At 35.1% G+C, this 19,380-nt stretch overlaps 1 long non-coding RNA gene across 1 annotated transcript; it reads left to right on the plus strand.

Annotated features, from left to right (window-relative positions):
- Positions 1-3,152: 3,152 nt before the first annotated feature.
- Positions 3,153-16,307, plus strand: LOC112678524 (uncharacterized). Its single transcript, XR_003147634.3, has 4 exons — positions 3,153-3,512; positions 5,945-6,110; positions 11,193-11,417; positions 13,146-16,307. It is a non-coding gene; the product is annotated as an uncharacterized LOC112678524 (long non-coding RNA).
- Positions 16,308-19,380: the final 3,073 nt, after the last annotated feature.

Genomic DNA, 19,380 nt, shown 5'->3' on the forward strand with positions numbered 1-19,380 from the left:
TAATGCTTACCCCTTTTGCATCTTGCTATCTCTGCCTCAGTAGAGTATGATCAGCTTGTGGGCAGGAACTGATTCCTATATAGCACGGATGCCATGCCTGGCACATTCGCTGAGCCAACTCTACATGGAATTAAAGTGTATTTTATTTTTCTGTTCCAAACTGTGTCATGGCATCTCATTACATTTCAGTTATTTTTTTAAAAGATTTTATGTATTTATTCATGAGAGACACAGAAAGAGAAGCAGAGACATAGGCAGAGGCAGAAGCAGCACCCCCCCACCACGCCCCCCCCCCCCCCCCGAGCCCGATGTGGGACTTAATCTCGGGACCCAGGGATCATGACCTGAGCCAAAGGCAGACACTCAACCACTGAGGCACCCAGGTGCCCCATATTTCAGTTATATTGAAGAGTTTTGATTTGTGGGGAGAAAAGCAGGAAACTAGGAAAGGCCACTCCAACAAAGACCAGATGCCATCAAGTTCCATTAGCAGAGCGAGTTTAAAAAAGCAACAGAAACCAACCCTCATCTGCAGGCTATGTATACAAATACTCGGATGCAAACTACCCTGTGCTATTTGAAAGGATGGATTCTCCCATGAATTCACTATTCATCCTACCCTAGGGATGTTTGGAAAATAGGAACAGATTCAGTGATCTATCTTACTTGCCTATTTAGATCCCATGGAAGACTATGAAAATACTTCAATAAAGTAAGTGATGCAAGAAAGGTTCTTTTGAGTGTATTCTGATGTGTGCAAACATGACATATTTAATTAGTATTATATTCCATCTTTTAAAAGACACGCAAGATTTGAGATATGATAATTACTTTTTAACAACTTAAAGCTGCTAAACTTCCAGGGAACCGTAACTGTTACTCAGTGCGGACTGCAGTGCGGATCACACAACCACAAAAACTAGAGCCGGAAACTTCTTTTCTTGGTACCTCTCCACGGAACGCGGCTAAGGAGTGGGGCATCTGTGTCTGAAGTCCATGCGGCTAAAAGCAAAACCGGCGAAACAGCTGCATTAAATAGATCACGGAGTGACTTGCGGTGGGTAACAGATGTGTCACCCAGGACTTTTGTTCATCCATTGCACTTAGGTTGAAGAGAATCACCGGGCTTTTAATTTTGTTCAAGAAAACTAGTCTTCAAAAAAGCAATTTTTTGGCCCCCACTCTATCGGGCAGCACAGAATTTTCAAAGCAGCGCAGTGTTGTAAAAAATGCCCTTTTAATCAGATTACCCTTGGCGAACGTCCCAAACTCAGGCTGAAGTGCAGTGCTTGTAGTTTCTCAACAGCTTACACTAAGCCTGCACCATGGAAATAATCTACTTTTAAAACCCAGGAAACAAATCGACTGCACTAAGGACATAAGTCGCTGTCATTAGGGAGTGATTAGGCTAAACATTTTTATACACTCTCCTAGCCCACTTTCAAATTCTATATCTCTGGCCGGTAGGAGGAAAGGTACTTCAGGTGAGTGTTCCTCGGAACAACCATGCAGAAATCCAAATGAATAGAATGGTAGGAGAAAGAATGAGAAGGCCCCCTGCTTCAACTTTAACCTGCTGATACCTAAATCGGGCTTCTCTGAACCCAAACCGGAGAGTTTGTCACCTAACACACGCACAAAATATTTTTTTTTCAGCATAGCTATCTCCAGGCCTCAACATATCGCACGTTCTTTATTTATTTTAGGCTAGCACGTTTCCTGTGTTGCATGCTCAAATTAAAAAAAAAAAAAAATCTGTGGGAATTAAGAACAAGACAGTGTTTTTACCATTTAATATTAGACTATTCATTTATCTTTAACAGTGAGTGTTAGATGCGGGGATTGATGACTGACTCATCGTGATGTTATATTGTGGAAGATAATAGGAAGTTACAGCACAGTCCTAAATAGGGCCACCCCTTCCTGTCCCAACACACCCACACACACCTCCCACCCCAGTACACACGGGCCCCCGTGAAGAGCTCTGGGAATAGGACACTTAAAATCCCACATTATACCTGTGAAATGTTTATACTCTCTAGCGAAACTCTTCACATTGAGTTTCCTGGTTTTAAAGTCACTTCTGAGCCTTTTTCCTTGTTCCTTTTGTTTTCAGTTTGCTTCTGAGAAATAAGAGCGAAAAATCCCAACATGTTGGAAATGTGTAGACAACACTGATTTATTTAATGAAAGAAGCTGAGGATACGTTTTCAGCCAGTGCATATGAGAGGTTTATTTTTGCCCCATGTGACTGAAAAAAGGATTGGATTTAAGAATGTACTATTCTACTGGCCCAAAGCTCTTGTCCGGGCAATGTTTAAGTCCTACTCTGGACATTCTGCTGATAGTTTCATTTCTAATTTATGAAACATTTCATTAATCCTCAATCTGTCAGCTCTTCTTGACAATAGAGGCTGACAGACAAAAGATTAAAATTTATTAAATACTCCACACTTTCCAAGTTTTTGAGACGCTCTGTTCATTTCAGTCCCTATTTTCACCTAATTTCAAATAAACGGCACTTCTCTGAATTCACCCAGGAAGAAGTAGACAACGCAGCACCACAATCTTTAAACACCAAAATACACAACACCGAATCTAAACATGACATACAGAAAAAAAAAAAAAAAAAAAAAATCAAAGCACAGCTATCCTTGAGCAGAATTGCTAGCACGCACATTGAAAGCACCTCCTAGCCCAAGTATTGCAAGCATACGTTTTTTTTTTGTATGCTCTTCTTCCTCATCCTCTTGCCTCACCCCCCCCACTTTTCCAATCTCATAAATAATTCATGAACTGATAAATATGCAATTTCAAAAAGTGCAGACAAGGCAGCACTGCATTAAAAAAAGGGGGGGGGGCGGGGGCTTGTGCTTCTCACACACGAGTCCTGTGCTGCACTTTACGGACGGCAGACCCGCCGGCGTTCAAGCCCTGCGTTGTGCACATGCCGGGACAGCGACTGCCTCTCGGGTCAGACACCTGGCCAGACACCGTCCGAGCTGTCTGGAGAGGGCTGTAATGCATGACATGTAGACACCCAAAGAGATCTGGGTAGCAGGGTTTTAGAGCTTGGCTCTCCCGTTGGAACCGTGAATGAATGGGTTCGAGGGTTCGCCCTGTCGGGTGGGCAGAGCCGAGCCGCACGTCTGGCAGGTGGGCTGAGTCCCAGGTGATAACACCACAAAGGTCTCAGGCAGCCAAGGTTGCTCCTGAGCAAGAGTCACTTATTTGACATCATAAGAACAGTCTTCCGGGGCCAGTTTAACACGATCAACAGTAAACCGATCTGCCTGGGCTTCCAAACAGGTGAAACGGCCCATCGGAGAGCCGTGGGGCCGGCAGAGCTGAGAACGTCCATCTTGTGGGCTGATCACCTGATCGCCAGCCGGACACAAAATGGAGGCGAGGCCTTCTCAGCAGCTCAGGGCTGAGGCGTCGCAGCAAATGGCTGGAGGGGGTGAAGATGTTCCCTAAAGAACAGTGGGCATCTGAGCAGATAAATATTCCAGGTAATGTAGGGAATACAGAGAGCAAATGTACCAAGCACAGCGATCATCGATAGATGGGAATAAAGGACCCATCTGAAGGGGAGCTTTTCTAGTTTAGCAACAGTTAAGTCCAAACACATACACACACACACACACACACACACACACACACACACACACACACACACTGATTTGAGTCTGAAATGTAACCTTTCAAATGAACACTTAAATTGGAAAACACCATGGGTAAGAAATAGACCACAGCATTTAATTTGGACTGGCTAGTTGGAAGCCTATATTTACTGTACTATAATTTCAAATTTAATTAAGTCACACTGCTGACGCCAGTAGCATCAACACAGTAAAGATGATTAATTGCATGCGTAAATGAAATATAAACAGCCCTAAAAGTAACATTAATGCAGAACCTTGCGCGCAGAAATGCTATGATAGATTTAAGTGTAAGCGCCTACCTGCGTCTTTGAGACACATGCCAGAATTGGGATAAGGGCCTTGCATTTGAATGTAATCACTGTACCAAAAATATAACCTTTTACGGGTCATTATTTTTCCAAGACATGTGTCCAACCTCCCCTTTCCCTCTCCTCCTGTACCTCAACCCCCAACATGATTTGTTATCTTATAGAAGACTTTTCACACAATTTGCATTGTCATCTTATGGATTGGCTACCGGTACACAAACATGAGCTGACACACTGCAATGGGAGGACTGGGCTGTCACAACAAGGCAGCTGGACTCTTATATATTCCACTTTGCTCCCATTGTACTTCCATTCACAGCAGCAGTAGGACAAAGGGCCTGACAGAGCTAACCACGGATTGTCACCTTGATTTGTCCAGTCTAGCAGATATGCAGAAATGAATTATATTCTCCTGCTTATGAACACAACACAGAAGCAAATAAGCTTGCAAACAGCATCTTCCAAACCATATTATCTAAGAAACATCAAGCTTCTTCATAGATACTACATGCTGCCTCGCTCAGTAGGTGAGGAAAAGCAGAAAGAACCATCCGATTAGGGAAGACACAAAAAGGCTCTCCTCCCGTAATATATTCTTGACATTAGAGCCTAAACTCTCTCTGATTGAGAGATATGTAATTTGTATTCTGCTTAGCTTTTATTTTTGATGAACACTATCACAGTGCTTCAAAACGCAAACTTAAATCATATTTTTGAGAAGAATGTGCTATGTGAAACCTAGTAAATAAAGCTGTTGTTCTTTTAAGAGAAACTAAGTTAAATTGAAATGTTCTGAAAAATGACAAAATGAATGAGTTCACTCAATGTCTGTTATACTTCTCCATAAACCCAAAGCCTGTATTATTTAAATTTTACCAAATGTTAAAGCTCTAAGCCTGAAAGCACCCAAAATAGTTGGCTGCTAATGAGAAAATTCTCTGGAAGATTTTTTTTTTTTAATGCCGGTTGTTTAATTTACTACTTTATTGACAAGGTATTTGTATGCCTTTGAGATTCACGCAGTTTTAATAGCCACACGTGGATAAATGAAGCAGACAAGGTTTTGCTGTTTCTTTATGGAAAGATGCCTTCGAAATCAGAGAAAAAGGGAAAACTGTTTTCTACCAGCTTTTTGAGGGAAGGTAGAAGAACATTTCTCCTTGCAGCAATAAAAAAAAAAAAAAAAAAAAATTGTGGCCTTCTTTAAAAAAAAAGGTGAAGATAAAAATCACTTCACACACATGCACTTAGAAATTCTTTCATTTTTGTAGACAATGCAGGTGCTTGCTGATCCCTCAAAAGACACTTTTTCACAAAACCGGAGCCTCATGTTTAAGCACTCTTTGGACAGCATGATGTAACCTACGGCTTGTTTTATGATTATTTTTTAATTCTACCCACCTTGATGGTATGTGCAGAGTGCTTGGCTCTGAAGAAAAGCCTTGAGAAGCATTTCTTTTTTTTTTTTTTTTTTTAATATATGAGACAGGGCTAATCTGAAGATAAAGCGTTGAAAAACCAAACTATTGCATTTTGTGTCTGAGCATATAATGTTTAGAATACCCACACTAAAAATATGTCTCATTCAAAAGACCTATTAATTTTGAATTTTAAAATACACGATTCTATTGTCTTCTGCTTATACATATGGATTCTGTTCACAAGGCAACACTTGGTACCTAGTGTTTTAAATGGTGACTAGCATAAACCAACATGATACACGTAGTAGACAGTATGTATGAAAAGAACATAAAACCCTACCCCATACAGAAATGCAAATGTTATTTGATCAAAGGGCTGCACGTTCCCAGTGAAGGATTCGGTCAAAATAAAACCTTCACTTTAGGAAGATGCATAAGGAAATCTTGCATAATTCGTTTCAAGTTTCTTTAGGAAAAAAAATCTAAATGTACCAAAAATTACTGTTTATTATTGTCCAAGGAAAAATTGTACGAATGTGTTTTTCCTCAGAATTCTATGCAGCCAACCATAAGAGCTCTGCGGCCGTTCACCTGACTGCAGCAGAATCGAGGCTTGATGGTTACGGTGGGTGACAGAAGAGGGGCCGTTGGAAGTGCTATTATGCAGTTTGCACGGGAAGATTTCAGCACATTTCAGCTTTATCTAGTTATGCTAGGTAGTTGTGGTGTTTTTTTCCTTTCCTTTTACTAGTTGTGCATGGCTTCCAGTACTAAAATCCAACTTGTACTGTGTGACCACCATTTACAGCACCCTGTGCTTTAAGATTTAGCATTATTTGACAGATTTTCAAGTTGCTTTGGCATTTCAATCTGCTTTATAGTTGTAAATAAAATTCACACATTAGTGCCTTCATCCACATGGTCCCCTTTAAAAAAATGTAATTCCACTTTATCCCTTTATTTTAATCATAAGTTCCAAGGACATAATACAGAGTACGAGGTTTTTCTCCTAATTCATGGCAGAAATACATGCCCAGGTTAGGGCTTTTGTGGAAAAAAAAATGAGATCTTAAACATTAAATGGGTTCCTCAAAGCTTGTCTTCTGTGCTTAAAATATAACATGTACATTTTTCTTTAAAATTGAGCATATTAAACATGATTCTAAAATTTGGAGTTATTTGCAATTATTTTATAATAAGTACAATTAGATCTCTGCACAGAAGGTGGAAGAGCATTTTATAGTCATTAAAGAGGGGATAAAATGCCAAGGTTGAAATTTAAAGGTTTAAAATAAACACATACGACCAGCTAATTTTTTTTTAATCAATAATTATGCTTAAGGAAAAAACATGGTCCAAAGCATTTCATGGAAAATGCAAATGAAATATTTAGAAATATAAGATTTTGTCTCAGAATCTTAATTGTTCATTCCCTTCCCTCATTACATCACCACCCCAAGCCAGAATGTTCTTTTGAAATGTAGGTTAAAAGGGGGGGGGGGAATCAAATCACCGTTCAGTATTGCCCTAAACTTTCATTACATTTGAGAGCAAGGCAAGCCACACCACTCTACTCCCTGATATATTGTTGAGTGGGCCGTCTGAGGTTCTATTTTCCACATAGGGTCAAGACTGCTGACATGGGATTAATCAGCTACTCCTCCTAAACCATGAATCAGAACAATTGCTGTCAGTTTCATATGGTACAACTGCCTGGAAATAGAAGAGTTGGAAAGTGAGAGAACATATCAGGAACGTAGGAAAGAAAATGTTAGTGGATAGTTGTAACTCCAGTTTGGCCACTTGTGATTTGGTGTAGTAACCAAATTAAAAAGATGAAATACATGTGCAACCAAGTGATTCTGGAACATCAGTTCCCATCTTTTATCCTCCCCCCCCCTTTGAGATCTTGTTCTTATTATCAATTGTAACATTTTATAAAAACTTACACTCATTTAACTTTCTTTTGGTAGGCACCATTTATGTCCAAGTCCACATTTAAACATGTCTGTTGACCCAGGGTTAAATTCAGCGAAGCCTGTGCAAAATGCGTGCAGCTCTTCTGCATACATATTGCAAAGCCAACATTGTATTTAACCTCTCCGTGAATGTTTGCATTACAGAATTGGAAAATACTAGGTGCAAATGTCTGCATAAAGGGGAACTGAAATCCTTCACTATTAGGGAGGAGTGTGACAAGCTTCTTTTTATACTAGGATACACTTATGTTAAAATGGCCTTGCTCCTAAATGAGATTGCATCTATTACTAACAATGATATGAAAATGGACACTTATTGATCACATGTTTGGAAAAATAACCATCTCTTGCTTTATAAATGACAGACAAAGCCAAGAATAATTTTTCTTGTGGATAAAGTATTATATTCAAAAGCTCTTTCTACTTGTTAGCATTAGAATTGGATATTTACAGGAAAGCAAGTGTTAAGACTAAATGATATAACGTATGATCAGGCTACACGAGCAAAAGTGATTAATTATTGTGCCATAAAAATGAAACAATATTTTATTAGAAAATAGAAAAGTGCCAGGAATTTTTTAAAATGAAAACTTATTTTCAATTAAGTTTAATATTATTCAATAGCAATATTGCATTCAATTTTAAGATAGAGTGCTCTAGAAAATAGTCCTGCCATGATTAAAAAAGTAAATAGACGTTTTATGTTGATAGATTTTTTTAAAGGTTAAAGAATTTGTTATTCAAAATGTTAAGAATAAAAATTATATATAAATATAATAATGTACAGAGTCATTTATAAATATAATTATTTTCTATGTACCCTGAGGTTTGCTTTTACATAACTGATTAAGGGCAATAAATTTATTTTGATGCTTCATGATGTTACCACAAAAATGATCATGGCACATGATATAAAAATATTCACATTGGCAGTAAATAGTGAAAAAATTATAAACCTATAAACTAAATCATTCAACATATACTCAAATTGTATTTTAGCTTTTTTCATTGAAGTATGGTTCACACAGTGTTACATTAAATTATATTTTATTGTAACCACATAGTACAGACATATGAGCAATTAGAGGTTTGTTATTATTAAACATATTGTAGAAACAGTGAGTTAAATGAAATAGAATTATCCCAAAAGAAAGGTACGTAATACAAAAAATACATATTGTAATTTTAGTAGGCAATAGTAAGCACTCACTTTATACCACAAAAAATCTATAGTCATTTTAAATGCAAAATTTAGTAGACTCTTTAAGATGACGGAATCACTGAAGAAATAAAATGGAAGTAACTATAGTTTGTCACAAGGATTTATTCTTTTCCAAAAGAATTTGCTGTATAACTTTAAGACATCACTTGAAAGAAATGTATAGCTATCATTATCATCTCTTTAACTCCAGAACAATATTTAAAGTGTTTTTGTAAATCTGTTTAGTTGATTAAATGGTAATGGAAATTGAACTTAAAACTGTCAATACTTCAATGAAAAAGACTTTTGTTTACTAGAAAAAAAGTGCAAAATTTTGTGACCATAAATTGGTCATGCAAAAGCACCTACAAGAAGCATGGCTTTTGGAAATAGCTCACTTATTTTTACCTAAATGGAATAAAAAATTAATGCATTTTATAATTGATGAAATATTTGATTATAAAAATAATTGGTTATAGTGTAATTCAAAATGACTGTTTAACATTACTCTGACAATGATTTATAAGATGTTTGATAAAATTACTGCCAAATTTTCAAATTGTACAAGGCAGTCTAAATAATTGGTAAAAGGCTATTTAGAATAATTTTCATCTTTTTATTAATTTTTATAAGTAAAAACATAAAAATATTACCAAAGAAGTCCATAAATGTACTAGGCCCTACATGTATCTGTCTAACATTTTTCCAGGATATATTCCAATTTGGAACATTTAGTGCTATTCTTTATATTCTAAAAGAAAATCCATATTACCAATATTATTGCCCTAAATCTTGAATGAAAGCATTATAATGAATCACAAATTGTATCATACTCCTTTTTGAGAATGAGAATATTCTGCTGATCCAAAATCAAATAACATGCGCTATATATGTTTTTAAATGATTTGATAAAGGTGGTCAGAGATGAAAACACATGACATGAATCTCAGAGTAAAATTGGAGGAACCAAGAGAAAATAATGAAGAACAGGTGTAAGGCTTAATATTATATCTGAATACAATTTCTGCAAGACAAAGTCAAAGTGCTACAGAAATGCAGAGGTGCTCACAAAGAGTGGGCGGAGGGAAGAGGCTAGGGAAGAGGAAAGAGGGGATCTTGATAACCTTTAATAAGGCAACCAATTCATTGATGTGACTCCTCCCATTCTGCCCAGAATGATTTGCACTTAGAAAGGCTGGACACCTAGATCAAAGCCATACTCAGCCTCTGGACTCTTGCTAACTTGTCCTCAATTATAGATGACCTTTAGGCAAGGGAGGGAAAAGAAATATTTCTTTACCATTAAATGGAACAAAATTAGTATTTTTAAATTGCTGAGTACACACTGCACAACTGAACTCAGGAACATTTTTACTTGCCTTTTCTCTCTCTGTTTCCTCTATTTTCTGCATACAATTTCAGAAAAGAGTTTTAAATTATTATGTATGCCTTTAAACAATATGATCAATACTGAACATTCTTTATAAATTCCATTTTAATCTATGTAAAAGAACAAGAAGCATGTATAAGGAAGATATATAATTTTTTTTCTGTAAAAAATTAAATTGTTGTAAAACCTTGATTTCTCTTAATGAAAGTAATACAGAATTGCTAATCATATTAAAACCTGAATACTATTATCTTCACTTGAAAAGAAAATCCTTTAACAATTTTCTTACCAAATATATGGGTGATATCTCAAAACTAGAAAACTATAGAATGTAATTCAAGAAAAAGAATTCTGCTGATGAGCGAAGAATTTTTAAAAAATATATCTGGAAAAGACTTTGGTATTTTAAAAATTATCTTTAGCTTTATGTAAAATTTTTTATTTGTGACACAAGTAAATAAATTCTTTAGTTAAATGCTACCCTAAAAATCCACATGAAAGAAACAAAACTATCACAGGATAATAATAGCATTGTCAAACAAGAACTCTAAAATATCAACACACTCTCTAGGTAGTATTTGGTCAATATAATTTTCCCTATAATTAGGAATCTACTCTCAGAGACTCTAAGTCACACACATTATCTAGTCTCAAATCATTTGAATCTGTTAGGAAATTTTTTTCTCATGTCTTTAAAAAAAAGCATTTATGTCTCTCTTGCCTTTAACAGAGAAATAGCATTTTAAAAGTTTTTCACTGAGTCCTTTTTTGTTCAAAGATAAACATGTTTGTAATTCTTTTTTTTTTTTCTTTTTTAACCCTTTTTATAAAATCTGGAAAAATAGGAAAAATGTAAAATAGAAAATAAATTGTCTACAATGCTAACAACCATAGGCAATTACTGGATATATTTTAGAATATTTCCTTCCAGTCTTTTTTTTTTTTCTGCAGGATTTTGCTTTTTATAAAAATTTATATTACAAATTTTATTTAATATAATAGCCAGCTCTTTTGTTCCAAAGCATGTTATTAGAACATTCCCACATCACTGTATGCCCTTTGTAAACAAAACTGTAAAGGTTATATGATAGCCAATCATATGAAAATGTTAGCTAGATCTCTTGTATGGAAGCAAGAAAGGAAATTTGTTATTTGAACAATATTATGGTGACTACTTTGGTGAAAATAATAATCACCTTTGGCTTTTTCTCTCTTTTTCTTTTTACAGTTTAGAATTTGGTCAGTTATTTAAAACAAAAGATAAAAATAAAAAACACTGTATTATAGTGAAAATGTTTATCAGATGAAGAGCTCAGCTTTAACAACACGCCTTGCCAAAAAGCTTTGCAAATCGTTCCTCACTTGGGAGCATGTGAGAAAGGGCTGTAATAAGAATAGCTGAGATTTGCTGGAGCCAAAGCTTACAGAAAGAAGAATCTGCAGGTTTAAAAAGGTAATGCTATAATCTTAAATCTATTTAGAGGAAACCACAGATATGTAGTGCAACCATTTGCAAATATCATTTGAAAAGGACACATAGCTATGAATTCCATATTTGTTTCAGATGACCTTGTTGTTTTGTATGCTGAGATGATATTTGTGTGTGTGATATATGTATAGTCACCTTAAAATGTAGTGAGAAGCAAAGTCACAAGAATGGCTAAATGAAATAATGAGGAAAATGTGCATGAGGTGTGTAAACAAGGTGCCCATTTTGGTAGACTTAACATTTCAGGTTAACATAAAGATCTCTTTTCCTGGCCAACTTTTTCACTGAAAAAAAAAAAAATTCCCCCAAAGAAAGCAATGGTTCGATTTATATCAATAGGAGTTTTGGAGTTATTTAGGAACACCTTGCCGAAAAACCAACAAATCCCCAGTCATTATTACACAGGATTTCTGACATATGGGCAAATATTTTTTTCTCCTCTTTCACTGATTGTCCTAATTGACTGAAATGACTTAATGCTAAAGATATGGTGGAATATCTTGAAATAAGTGTGATGATCAATTTAACAAGTTGATTGATTTTTCTGGTATTTAATTGAACAGTTATTTTGCTTAATTGATCATCTTATTTACTTTGGGAGGTGTAGTGTGTGTGTGTTGACAGGGAACGGTGGGCAGGAAAGCATCAATGTCTATGGAGAAGTAGAAATTATCACAGATGCAGAAAGTATTTAAAATAATGCACGCAGGCATCTCTGAAGTCTTGATTACAAGTGTCAAATGTTTCTCACATGTTTCAACTATAAAATGATCCTGACTCCATTACTTTAGAGAGCCAAAACATATAGTATTTGCATGTTGAAGATCTAGATGGAGTATTAATTGTGCTCTTTCTCATTGGAGTTTATTTTCAAAGCAAAGTGCTCAGGATATATTTAGAAACATGGTTTGATATATCCATGCTTGCAAAGGGGAACAGGGTTAATTTAAATGATTCTATAAAAATAAGTATGTCCTAAGCTGTGCCTTCTGAGTTGTTTCTGCTGGTTTATTTTAATATGAAAAAATAATCAAATCTCTGCTTGTTAAGAAGATTGCATAATATATTAATTTATCTGAAATTAGGATACACTTGATATCATGTGAGTTCCAGACATGCAAAGGAAAGACAAAATTATGAGCCCAAATACAAAGGAAGGGTCTAAGCTTGAGTATCCATTTTATTTCAACCCTCATTTTGTAAAGTTACACAGTGCTCATTCTTCAGTTAATGAAAAAAGTAATAGTTTCCTTTTTTTTTTCCCCAGCAAATCATCAAATTGAAGAATGAGCACTACTAAATTTGAAGGAAAGTGAAAACTAAAGATGTTCTTTCCTGTTTTCCTTGGGGGTGTAAAAGGAGATTGTTCTTTTCCAATTTATTTTGTACCAGGAAGTTAAATTTTATTTTGTGGATAATTTAATTACCTTCTATACCTCATGGATTTAGAACATTTCAAGGAATGTTTCCACTTCCCACTTTTCCCCCATACCTCATATATGATATGTGATAGAACTCTTTGAAATGCTAGTGTTTTCACATGAGGCTAATTCCTTGAGAATATAATCTTTGTCTTTCTAAGGGAACATATGTGTGAATTACAAATTCATATCTTAATCTTGTAGAATATATCCAGTCCTTTTAAAATACTCACTAAATTCTCTCTTTCTCTCTCTCTTTTTCCTCATTTAGTTACTTCCTTCTAAGATGCTACAAGCAATTCCACTGGCAGATCCCCATTCATGTACCATATAATTGTTTCCTGATTTGGGATACCAAAATGATAGAAAACATATGAGGTTTGAGTATAAAGTAATGAGGCACCAATCTTACAAACAGACCCAAACTTACATTTTCAAATCAATCTTTTCATTCAGAGGCATCACCTCCAGAGTCTGTACCCATTCCATTTGTATGGCCATTCTTCTCTTTAAAATTACTCTCTTGATGGACATCCTGTTTACAAATCTGTAATGAGTTCCAATTATCATATATTGAGAGAATTTGTATTATCATTCAGGGACAGTATTGGTGAACAGATAGGTGACCTAGCTTGTTTTAGGTAAAGAAGAGAAAGAAAAAGAAGAGAAAGGTTATAGGAGCCTGGGTGATATAATCATGTGGCCAGTCTTCTTGTGTGAATCAGGAACATATTCAGAAGATTATTCTGAAAGATGAATTTCAAAATAAATTTTGAACAAAGAGTAGTTTTGGTGAACTGGAAGGATGGGCTCCAATATACCTCATTTGAAAGACAATATACACTTGGGTCTATGCACACTAATTTGCTACTTTTTTAATATACATACTCATTACTTTATGGCAACACTTTATATGATTTTTGCTGCATTTACATCTTGAAAGAGAAAAAAAATTATAACCAGAGTAGTTAGAAACTGAAGCTAACAGTATATTCTGTAGCTTGGGTCCCGACCAGTTGGTTATTTTCTTCCAGATTTGCCATTTATAAATAGAGAGCTTTTACACTTGGTTCCAACTCATTGGGTTTTGCCTACAGAGTCTTTTATTTGGGCATTTCTTCCATTAGTCACACAAGAACGTCACTCTTTTTACCTTACCATCATTATTTTTGACCCCTAAAATGGCATTATCTTGTTTGGAATACCCAGTTTATACATTAGACTTGACTCAGAATAAATTATCATTGTTTCTTGAACCAAAATAATTCTTAAAGAAAAAAGGATTCTCAGACTTTAATGGCAGTCTGTGTACTTTAAAGAATATGTTACAGATTGTGAAAAAAATTTCAAAAATTCCTTTTAGTAATATTTTGATCAAGGCTACTCTTGGCTTAAGAGCTCTACTATTTGAAGGGGACAGCCTTCTGAGTCTCCAATTTCAGATTTGTGCATCTAAAACATTTCCACAAAATTAATTATCACACATCTATTTATTGCAAAACATACGATTACAAAATTTTAGATGTAGTGACTATAAGTCACATTAGTGCTTTCTCTCTATGAATAATCTTTAACTTAGGGGTTAAAATCAATGCAGAATAAAAGTTGGATTAAAGGGTATACTAAACTAATTTTAATTGTAAAATAAAATCATTTTCAGATGTAGTATCTTATTTTCTGTGACTCTCTCCCTATTCCAGGGAAATATTTTGCTGGGAGAAATTGTTACTTTTGACCACAAAAGTTTGGAATATGAAAGAACAAATATATTTCAATGTATCATGGAAAAGAAGTAACAAACAAAACAAAAACTTGGTAATATTAGATTTATCAATATACAATTATTAACATTTTATCTACTGACTTACTTAAATTAGGTAAATGTCCATAGATTATATAAGACACTGTCTTGGCAAGGAAGCCATCAAACCCGTTAATATATTCCTCTGGGCCAATTTCTTATGTGTAGGTTTGGGTATTTTAAAAGGTAACTATGTGGAATATTTTAATTCCTCTTTTTAATTCTCTGTTGCTTTATTTGGCTTAAATGGAGGAATCTAAAATTTCATTCGGAGATAATCTTTGTAAATGTGCCTTGAAAAATCTTTGTAATTTGTTAATATGTTGTTTCGTCCCTTAGCCATTAGAGCTTAAAAACCAACTCTAAGAACCACCTCTATAGTTAAGGCTCAAGAATTTTCTGAACCTTTTAGGCCAAGCTGCCTCCACTCCTTCAGATTTCCTATACATTTCCTATAACACCAAACATTATCAGGCAAAGTTATAAAAATGTGATGGATCAGTAGGTTATTTTCAGAGCAAGAGAGGATTCAATAATTTCCTCTAATCCCATATTCTGTATATGAGAAAACCAAGACCCAGAAGTAGAAGATGACTTTGCTCAAGGTCACTTAGTTTACTGGTGACCTTTACACGTTCAGTAAAACGTGAAGAATTTTTCTAATATGTCTTAGGACATACCCCCTACTCCATAGAGGGGTAGAAGAAAAAATATTGTCTCTTTTTCTTGATATCGTAGTATTTAGCTCGTTCAATGCAATTCACAACTGAGATTTAGAACTCAGGCTATGGTGGAGTTTTTTTTTTTCCTTGACAATGAAAAGATACATTTTTCGAGAGGAAATAAAAAAGAAATCAAGACTAAATTAGGTCAAGTTTTGAAACCACCAAACTGGAGCTGACTCAAAACTTTTCCAGAACAGTTAGTGCCCCTTCACTATCAGCAGTGATGGTAGCTAGCAGCAAACTTGTCTCTGGAGCCCTCACCAGCACTGTAGCAATGCCAGGGAGGGGGCTGGGACAGCTGTGATGGGGGGTGGCCCCCTGCCACAGGGACAAGCTCCCAGGGAATTCTTTAAGGAAACCAAAGGTCTTTCGGTATGGTCATTGTGTTCTTCCTTATTTGGAATTCTGTTTATGTTGCTAACAATAGCATAGATTTTCCTTAATGAATATTTTTCCTGCTAAAAGACGGTGAGAAATAGATTATGTGCCTCTTTTTAATATTAGTTCATTAAATTAAAATAGTTCTGACTTGCAATGAGGCCTTTTGCTTTTGGTGTTACGATCAGTTTGCAGATAATGTCCATAGCAATACATGTGTGCCCTGCAAAAATGATCTTTTTAATCAAGGTAAGTTAGTGTTAGCACTCTTGTGTGATAATTTGAGTTTTTCTGATGGTGGAATAAAGCTAAGCATAGAAATGCAGCTATTCCATAATGTGGATCTCTGCATATAGTTGAAACCATTTTCTTCCCTCAAACTCCATGACCCTACTGCCAAAAATATATATGTCTTATTTTTCATCCCATTTTTCAAAATACAAGTGTTAAGTTAGACTATTTTTCCCATTTTCTTACAGATGATTGGGGGAAGGGAGACTCTTTCAAAATCCCCTATGCAAAACTAAAGGGAAAACATGACCACATTCTTGATGATTGTATTTACTAAATCACTCCCAAATTAGACGCTTCAGAAACAACATGCTACATAAATAGCAAATATTCAATTCATGCATTGCCTGGAGGCTTTGGACTACATTACCCTACATATCTATCACAGGAACAATAGAATAAAATGATTCTGCAAGGTTAGAGAAATCAAACCCACTCAGCCACACTCTTCACAAGGAATATTTGGATAACCAAGGCTTCATGCAAATATTTGTTACTAGCCATTATGACAAGCTGGGGACATTCCATGATCTTATTAGTATCTAGTCATTCACAGTTTGCTTCTTCTGTATCAAAACATGCACACAGATAATAGGAATAAATTGTTTATTTCCCATGTTACTAGGCAATTATAAATATTTCAGCAAAAGGGTTATACTGTGCCAAGGTTAGAATCTAATAGAATAATTCAAGAAGCAAATGCCATTGTCTGGTAGGCTAACGCTGATGTTTCCAAATAGTCCTCATTCGATTGGCTTTTAGAAAAAAAGACTTAAAACAGAACAAAGTATGCAATAGCTTTTAAAAAGCTGCGAGCCTATCGCTTATCATTTCTATAGGATCTCCTTTGTTTTTTTCCTCCCTGGACAGTATTTATATTAAATCATGCTGTCTACTGCACATAGCTATTAACAGAGGAGAACTACTTTATTTCAACTCTAGAATATTTTAAACACAAAAATTGAAAGAGTTACCAAGCTGCTTGTTTATCTTGCCAGTTTTATTATATAATATTTTTTAGAGAACTCTGTCTACCCTAGCATTGAAGGCAAAGTTCTCCACTACTGTTTTTCATGGTTTATTTAATGGTTTGCAATAGCCAATATGTAGAAATTTGTTAACAGTTTATATAGTCTCTGAGACATAAACATATAGCTACAGAATCATGGAACTAAAATGGACTTGAGGACTTACTGAAGCCAGCCATTTCACTCTACAGGTGAAAGGACATGTGCCAGTGAACTGAAACAATTCGGCCTGAATTGAAGTAAGTCTTTTGTAGTAGAGCCAAGACCAGCACCAAGGTCACATAACACAATGATTGGTGTAGTGCTCTTTATTCTATAGTATTCTTTTACCTTTTTCCTTCTGGATATTTATTTATTTATTGATTGATTGATTGATTGGCAGGAAGAGGAATGAGACCATCTCAGAAGTGTACCTACCCCTTTTGCATTGTGCTGTGTCACTCATGATCCTATAGACCTATGGAAACGTAACACTTCTATGTGCCATAATCATTGCTTTCATCTCCTACCCTTTGCGTGACATTTTCTTTGGTGTTCTTTCTATTTCACAAAAGATAAAAAGGATCATTAAAATGCTGTGTTTCTTTTTCTGGGATACACAAGAACTATTTAAGATAGTTCAACACAAAAACATTCCTTCAACTTCAAAGACATAGAGGAGATAGAGAGGATAGGACATCCTTCTCATCAGTGGTCACTAAGACTTACCTGTGGGAAGAAAAATCAGGAATTGAGTTTTCCAGAAGGCCTAGGCTATTTTGTGATTCAACTTCACAAACCAACTTCACAAACCACCTATCTGTTAAAAAGAGTCTTGTGCTTATTTTGGTAGAAAGGAGTCATTAAGAGATTTAGAAAAAAATCCTCCTCTTGGGCAGTAGTTGAAGGAAACAAAATTGAAAAATGAACCAGGCCAGTTGTTCTAAATCTTAAAGAGGGGTGGGCAGAAACAAATTGTATGTTTGTATCAATTTAGTATTTGATGTGGTATTAAATAATAGCTAACATTCATATGTATTCATTTAGTTGGAGTTTGTGTGTGTGGTGGTAGTGAATATCACATGAGTGTATCATTGAATTACGGAAGTTCAGAGCTTTTCCAATAGAACTAAAGCACTTTTTATTTCTTTCCAAAATATGATTCTGACATATGAAAAAGACAAATATTTCACTCATTGTGCAATCATCAAAATGAAGAAAAGTTCAGTTAGCTGATGAAGATTGTTCGCTCAATACTGATAGATCCCAGATGAGAATACAACCTTTTGGAATTCATCTCTTAAAGGGATGGCATCCAAAAATTTAAAATACTAATTAAAATTTTCCAGCCTTTGAGTTTCATATTTATGCATTTTTATGTGGTTTATTTGTTTCTTAGCATAATACTTTTTTCTGGATATGTCAGAATATATATATATATATATATATATATATATATATACACACACACATCAGAATATATATATAAATATCAGAATATCAGAATATATATATATACACACATACATACACACATGCTATTTTAAACATAAACACAATTGTTGATTGATATAATAAGACTCAAGAGCTAAAATGTTACAGGACTTTAGTCTCCCCCCCCCCCAAAAAAAAAAGAAAAAGAGAGATTCTAGACTAAAGGCACAAATAGAAAAAAAAAAAAGGCTACTAAAAAGCACTCAGAAAATGAGCGTGAGGCCACTATATTTAACATTTCCCTTTGGAGTGGCAAAAATATTTGGTAGGGTTATTTCTTCATTTCCAATGGCATACAAGGGTTGGGACACCCAATCTTTAATATGCAATAAAATGAAATGGGCGATTTTCCAAGACCTGTGAGACTGCTGCTAATTAGCACATTAATTTATATAAATAAAATTCTCTTTGCTGTTCCCCAGTGTTCTGTCTGAGAAATGCAACAAGATGAATGAACATGACAAATCAAAGTGAAATTTACAGGCTTAAGAAAAGGGGGGGATACAGAAATAATCCCTTGACCTTATTTCAACTTTTCTGACCCTCCTTCATCAGTGTCATTTTTTCCACAGAGCCCCTAAATGTACACTCCCCATGCTGCCAGACTTACCTCTAAAGACAAGTTCAAAAAGAAGGTAAACCTATCTTCTTACTCCCTGAGTTGGACTCCTGGCTAAAGAAGCCAAGATCAGAACTCAAGAGAATGGCTTTCATTTATTCTTAGGTTTATGTTTAGGTTTTTGTCATGTACATTTTCTTAGCAAAAATACCAACTTTTTTCCTGTTTTTTATAATTATTTTCCTTACATA

Source organism: Canis lupus, chromosome 29 (assembly GCF_003254725.2).
Source record: "Canis lupus dingo isolate Sandy chromosome 29, ASM325472v2, whole genome shotgun sequence".
Taxonomy (NCBI): domain Eukaryota; kingdom Metazoa; phylum Chordata; class Mammalia; order Carnivora; family Canidae; genus Canis; species Canis lupus.